Source organism: Terrapene carolina, unplaced genomic scaffold, assembly GCF_002925995.2.
Source record: "Terrapene carolina triunguis isolate 2854851 unplaced genomic scaffold, T_m_triunguis-2.0 Scaffold110, whole genome shotgun sequence".
Classification (NCBI taxonomy): domain Eukaryota; kingdom Metazoa; phylum Chordata; order Testudines; family Emydidae; genus Terrapene; species Terrapene triunguis.
The window spans coordinates 3482042-3489647 of NW_020664461.1; positions in this window are offsets into that span (position 1 = coordinate 3482042).

Genomic DNA, 7606 nt, shown 5'->3' on the forward strand with positions numbered 1-7606 from the left:
ATGCTCGAGCCTCCCTTGGCTCCTGCTGGTGACCAGCCTGTGCATGTGCCATCCCCACAGAGCGGCTGTGCATGCTGCAGCCCAGAGCAGCAGGGCCAAAGTTCGACTTTCCTTGCAGGCGTTCCAGCTGCTCCAGGCCAGGGTGGGGCCTGGTACTGACATGAAGACCAAGGAAATCTGTCTCACCTGTGCACCCAGGCAGCCTGGAGGACGATACCATCTGATTTGAATGGTGAGGAGATAAAGGAGGGAAGGGAAAGGAGTAGATTGAGATAAGGAGGGAAATAGGAGAGAATCTGGGACTGGCTAGGCAAGGAGACTGGGACTGGGAATCAGGAGGTGCGGGGGTTGTCCCAGGAGACTGGGATTGGGAGCCTGGAGGGTTGGGGAGGCAGGTGTCCTGTGGAAAAATAGTATGTGATCATGTCATTAAAGACACTATCAGAGGCATATGCCCGAGGGGGCTGAGTTAGAGCTGCACAGGCCACCTTAATTACGGCATTTCCTAACTTTGGCGTACTTGACTTTACAACCTTTAATGCTCTCTGAACATAGTGTTTTTGGGTATAATTATTTCTGTAACACTGTCGGAGTGCGCAGCATTTTACAGATTGGCAGTAAGTTAATGGGACATACACATTTGCGGCTATATTTGTATGTTGTTAAACCGGGCATTTCTAACGACCACAACCACTTTGAAAAATTGTTGGAATATTTTTTTAATGTTTCAATGCAAACAGTTGGTTTTTTAAATAAACATTCCCCTGCCTTGCTTGCATCCTGAACATGGGGGCAGATGACTACAGTGGCACCAGAGAAGGCAGGAGAACTGGCTGCTCTGTGGGCAGGAGATTGGCTGTTGGCCACTTTGGGTCCCCCATCCAGGTCCCCCATCCATCGAGATGAAGAACCGGTATGTTCTACTGGCTCACAGCCACTGCTACCAAGAGGAGGAGGCATAGGGTGCTAGTGATCAGGGACTTCCTTCTGAGGGGGGATGGAGGCATCTGTTTGCTGATGTGCTGTGGTGTCCCAGGAGATGTGCTGCCTGCCTGTAGCCCGTGTCCGAGTCATGGAAAGATTGCCGAGGCTCATCCACATGGGCACTAATGATACTGTCAGGTGTGACCCAGAGCAGAGCAGCTCTGGGAGCAGGGGTGAAGGGGTCTGGAGCGCAGGTTGTTTCTTGTCTGTCCTCCCAGCTGAGGGTAAGAGCCCAGGTAGGGACACATGCATCCTGGAGATGAATACCTGGCTGTGCACATGGTGTCAATGGGAGGGCTTTGGCTTCCTCGACCATGAGAGGATGTTCTGCAAAGAGTGTCTGCTGACAAGAGATGAGGTCCACCTGCCCGAGAAGGGGAAGAGCATCTTCCTGCACTGACTCGCTAACCTAGGGAGGAGGGCTTTAAACTAGGTTCAGTGGGGGCAGGTGACAAAGCCCACGGGTAAGCATAAAAAGAGGTGACCTTAACAGAGTAAGGTGAGGCCATGGAAAATCACAATAGGATCCTAGGAGCAACGAGAGGGAAATCAGTGGAGGAATCTGCTCAGTATCTTAGATGTCTGTACACAAATGCAAGGAGCACGTGGAATAAACAGGAAGGACTGCAAGTATTAGCCATAAGCTCAAGTATGACATAGTTGGCATCACAGAGACTTGGTGGGATCAATTCCTATAAGTTCTTGGAATGGGTTGGGGACAACTTTGTGTTTCAGAAGGTGGAGGAACGAACCCTACGCACAGCCGTTTTAGACTTGACTCTGCCCGACGGAAGAATTGGTAGCGCGTCTGAAGGTGGAAGGGAATATGGTGAAAGTGACCATAAAATGAGAGTTTTCATGAGCCTAAGGAAAGGAAGGAGCAAGAGCAGCAGAAAATGGACAATGGACTTAAAAAAGCCGACGTTCCCAAACCCAGTGAGCTGGTCGCTGAGGTTCCCATGGGAAGAAAATCTAAGGGATAAAGGAGAGAGGGGAGCTGGCGATTTCTTAAGGCGAGAGTATTGAAGGCACAACAGCAAACTGTCCCGATGCGAAGGAAATAGTCAGAAGCCAATATGGCTCCATCAGGCACTCTGTAATGACCTGAAAATCCAAAAGGAATCCTACCAAAACTGGGAACACGGATTAATTGCTAAGGAGGAGTACAAAAGAATAGGGCAAGCTTGTAGGGACCAGATCAGAAAGGCCAAGGCGCAAAATGACTTACACCTAGCAAGGGAGGTAAAATAGGAATAAAAGGTTCTTTAAATACATTAGGAGCCAGGGAAAGACAAAGGAAAGTGGAGGTCCTCTACTTAGTAGGGAAGGAGGGCTAATAACGGGTGACATCAAGAAGGCGGAGGTGTTTAATGACAATTTTGTTTGTCTTCACCAAAAAGGTCAAAGTCGAAGTTTCCCTGAGCCAAGAGCTCATCAGGCTGATGCAGTTAGGGTACATCCGTTTCATAGCCAGCAACACAGAATTAATATGAACAAGGGGAAAGGAACGCAACCCAAAACGGGGAAAGAACAGGTTAAAGAGCATTTACATCAGTTAGATGTATTCAGGTTGGCAGGGTCTGATGAAATTCATCCTATGATACTTAAGGAAACTAGCTGAAGCAACCGCGGAACCATTAGCAATTATCCCTGAGAACTTCTGGAGGACAGGTCCCAGAGGCCTGGAGAAGGGCAAACACAGCACCTGTCTTTAAAAATGGGAACAAAAAGGACCTAGAGAATTGTAGACCAGTCAGTCTAAATTCTAATACTGGAACGAATTATTAAACAATCAGTTTGTAAGCATCTTGAGGATACCAGGTTACAAGGTATCCAATGCCAAACCAACCTAATTTCCTTCTTTGACAGGGTTACTGGCCTAGTGGATAGGAGGGAAGCAGTAGACATGATATATCCTATATCTTGATTTGAGTAAGGCTTTTGACACTGCCCCCCATGACATTCTCATAAACAAACTAGGGAAATGATGTGTAGATGAATTTAGTATAAGGTGGGTGTGCTACTGGTTGAAAGACCACATTCAAATAGTCATCATCAATTGCTCGCTGTCAGACTGGGAGGGCGTATCTGGTGGGGCCCCACAGGGGTCAGCCCTGGGTTTGGTTCTAGTCATTAATGAAAATATTGACTTGTAGACTGGAGTGGAGAGTATGCTTATAAAATCTGCAGATGACACCAATCTGGGTGGGGTTGCAAGCACTTTGGAGGACAGGAGTAGAATTCAAAAGGACCTTGATAAATTGGAAAATTGGTTTGAATTCAACAAGATAAAATTCAATGAAGGCAAGTACTTCACTTAGGAAATAAAAATCAAGTACAGAATGACAAAATGGAGATTGAATATGAGGCGACAATGAGATGGAGTTGCCAAAAAAAAAAAAAAAAAAGGCTAATATCATTCTGAGGTTTAACAACAGGAGTGTGGTGTGTAAGACACCGGAGGTAACTGTCCTGCTCGGCTCAGCACTGGTGAGGTCTCAGCTGGAGAACTGTGTCCTGTTCTGGGCACCACCCTTTGGGAAAGATGCGCAAAAATTGGCAAGGGTCCAGAGGAAAGCAGCCAAAATGATCAAAGGTTTAGAAAACCTAACCTATGAGGAAAGGTTAAAAAAACAACAACAACTGGGCATGTTTAGTCTTGAGAAAAGAAGACGGAGGGGACCTGACTGAGAAGTCTTCAAATATGTTGAGGGCTGTTATAAAGAGGACTGTGATCAGTTGTTCTCCATGCTCACAGAAGGCAGGACAAGAGGCAATGGGCTTAATCTGAAGCAAAGGAGATGTAGGTTAGATGTTAGGAAAACTTTCTAACTCTCCGGGTAGTTACGCTCCGGAACAGGCTTCCCAGGGAGGTTGTGGAATCCCCGTCACGGGATGTTTTTAAGAACAGGTTGGACAAACAGCAGTCAGGGATGGTCTAAGTTTATTATTTATTATTGATGACTTTGCGAGGTCCCTTCCAGCCCTACCTTTCTGGAATTCTGTGGCACCCTGAGAATTTGAAAGTGAAACTGACTGTAAAAAAACAAAAACTGACACCATTGAATTTCTTTGTCCAAGCTGAAAGAAACGCAAACAGTAAACATGCAGGTAAAGAGATGAAATGTTAATTCAGGTTTGAAATTTTCCCCAGTTTTAATAATATAAGAGGTTGGTAACATGGGTAAGGAAATTTGCTTCCTTAGCCCAATTCTAGCAACATTTACTATGGGTGTAGTGCTTACTAACATGAATCGTCCCATTGAAGCCAGACTATTCTTGGGAGCAAGTCTTTGTGTGGTATCTCACTCTGACAGGTGCATTAGGACTGTTTTGTCTCTCTCCCCAACAGAAGTTGGTCCAATAAAAGATATCACCTCCCCCACCTTGTGTCTTGATTCATTGGGAAACATTCCTGTTGCTTGGGACTTGGGAAAACTGCAGCTCAGACTTTGGTTCCCAGCCCCCCAGAGATGAGAAAAGACACCCCAGGAGAATGATGGAGGCCAAGCCTAATTGCTGCGACTGTGACGGGTTAGATCACAGAAACCTCCTGGGAGCTGCCTCCTGATGTGCCCAGACTACTTCTACCCCTGCTTTGCCTGCCAGCTCAGGACTCCAGCACCCTGTCTTGCTGAGCCAGACACTCCCGTCTGCTCCAACACAGACCCAGGGTCTGAATTACGTGCCCCAAAGCTGCAGGTTTACCTGAAAGCAGCTAACAGAAGTGTTCCTGTCTTTAACACTCAGATGCCCAACTCCCAATGGGGTCTAAACCCAGATAAATCCGTTTTACCCTGCATAAAGCTTATACAGGGTAAACTCATAAATTGCTCGCCCTCTATAACGCTGATAGAGAGATAAGCACAGCTGTTTGCTCCCCCAGGTATTAATACATACTCTGAGTTAATTAATAAGTAAAAAGTGATTTTATTAAATACAGAAAGTAGGATTTAAGTGGTTCCAAGTAGTAACAGACAGAACAAAGTAAGTCACCAAGCAAAATAAAATAAAATGCGCAAATCTATGTCTAATCAAACTGAATACAGATAATCTCACCCTCAGAGATGCTTCAGTAAGTTTTTCTCAGACTGGACACCTTCCAGGCCTGGGCATAATTCTTTCCCCTGGTACAGCTCTTGTTCCAGCTCAGGTGGTAGCTAGGGAATTCTTCATGATGGCTTCTCTCTCTTTTTGTTCTGTTCCACCAATTTATATATCTTTTGCATAAGGCGGGAATCCTTTGTCCCTCTCTGGGTTCCCACCCCCTCCTTCTCACTGGAAAAGCACCAGGTTAAAGATGGATTCCAGTTCAGGTGACATGATCACATGTCACTGCAAGACTTCATTACCCACTTGCCAGCACACACGTATACAAGAAGACTTACAGGTAAAACAGAGCCATCTGCAGTCAATTGTCCTGGTTAATGGGAGTCATCAAGATTCCAAACCACCATTAATGGCCCACACTTTGCATAATTACAATAGGCCCTCAGAGTTATATTTCATATTTCTAGTTTCAGATACAAGAGTGATACATTTATACAAATAGGATGATCACACTCAGTAGATTATAAGCTTTGTAATGATACCTTACAAGAGACCTTTTGCATGAAGCATATTCCAGTTACATTATATTTACTCATTAGCATATTTTTATAAAACCATATAGACTGCACCGTCACACTGCGCCTATGAAAATCAAGTAGAAAGTTGCTTTTTGTTTTTCAAATGATGCTCCCATTGTACATAGGAGCAAAGAGTGCCCCTGGAAATACGGATTTAGACGTAAGAATGCGGTAAGGTTTATTTTAAATGTTATGTATTGATTTTCCCTTTGGTACAGCAGCTGAGGGCAATCGTTATAAAACACTGCATCCAGCACGCGTCAGTCCCTCTTCCAGTTGGTCTTTGCGCCGGGGTACAGAGTCGCCTCCTGGTGTGCTTAGGAGAGGTGAGCTTGTAGGCTTTGGGCACAATCCATCTCTTAAAGCGACACGGGTGAGATCTACAGAGAGGTCCGTATGGAAGGGAGCCCAGGGGTATAATGCCTGTATGAGACGTGATGGACGGTAGTTCTTTTGTTCTTTCCTTCCCCAGAGTCCTTTGTAAGAGAGGGATCCATTCTGGGCACCCTCCTCTCTCAATCCCCGACCACTTGCGTCCTGTAAGAATTTTGAGAGAGGGTTCGTTGTAAGGATTTTGGGAATTGCTGGAACCCTTTCTACCGTCGTACAAAATGTTGCCACTGAGAATAGAGTCAGCCTCCGAGTAATCTCTGCATTCTCCCTGGTTACAAGCAATGTTTATTTTATACAGGCAAGTTTTCTACTCGACAAGAATGACTTTTACAGCACAGAGCAATAGCTCTGCAGAGTGTGTTTAGTGGGAGAGATGTGCTCTAAGGGATATTTAAATCGGAGTAAGTTTTTCAACAAATACAAGCTGGGTTACTGTATTTAAAACCGCCGGGTCCAAAGCTGTATTAAAGAACTGAACAGCCAAGCCAAGATGAGTCTCACGTGTTATCCTCTTTAGATTCTGCCTGGAAGTCTCAGTGTACAATCTTTCGCCTCCATTGTGAAGGATCTGCGGCAGATGGTCTGGGCTTCTTCTCGTCAGGATGCACAAGCCAGGAATAAAAGCAGCGTTGAGTTTTCTGTTAGAGAGTGAGAGAATTTGAGTGTGGGGACCAGATTGGAGAAAAGGGAATAAGTGCATACTTCCTTTTGATTTTGTTGACTTGTTATGCAGTGGAAATGGAAACAGCATGAGTCCTTTTTGTCTAAATATCTGCCCTCCCAGTGCAGGAACTTTTAGCTGTACTCCGCAAACCCCAGGTGATGGGCACTCTTTTGCTGCTGCTAGGAAATTGGAATTGTATCTGGCAGTTATATGGGGCAAGAGACACAGCATCTGGGGGTGGCTGTGCTGTCCTGAGGTAGGAACCCTATGAGCCGCCTAGCCTGGGGAGAGAGTGCCTGAGCTGAACTTTCTTAATGCTCATTCTCTTGTGAGAGCCCGACTTCTGGGCCCTTCTGGCTTCGCACTGCATGCACTTTGTTTGGAGAAGTACCGGCGCGCACGCCTCCTTGTGATGGGCTCTGTATGTTTTGTACAGCTGGGAATGAGTGTTAGCAAGCCACAGAGAAATCAAACGAAATGGTTTGTTGTTACAGTAAAAGCTTTGTTATCCAGCATGTTGGGGGAATGGAGAGTGCCGGTAAGTAAAAAAAATTCCGGTTAAGAGGGAGGGAGTTTGGGTGTGGGAGGGGGCTCAGGGCTGAGGGTTGGGGTGCAGGAGGGGGTGTGGGAAGTGGGCTCTGGGAAGGGTTTTGGGGTGCTGGATCCAGGCGGCTCCCCACAAGCTGCGACATGTCCATGCTGCTCCTAGGCGGAGGCTCGGCCAAGTGCCTCTGCGCGCTGCCTCTGCCTGCAGGCACTGCCCCTGCAGCTTCCATTGGCCGTGGTTCCATTGGCCAGTGGGAGCTGCGGAGCCAGCGCTCAGGGAAGGGAAGGGCTGGGGCAGCGCGCAGAGCCGCCTAGCTGCACCAGGGACATGTTGCTGCTTCTGGGGAGCCACGTGGAGCCAGGTAGGGAGCCTGCCGGCCCCACGCCAACC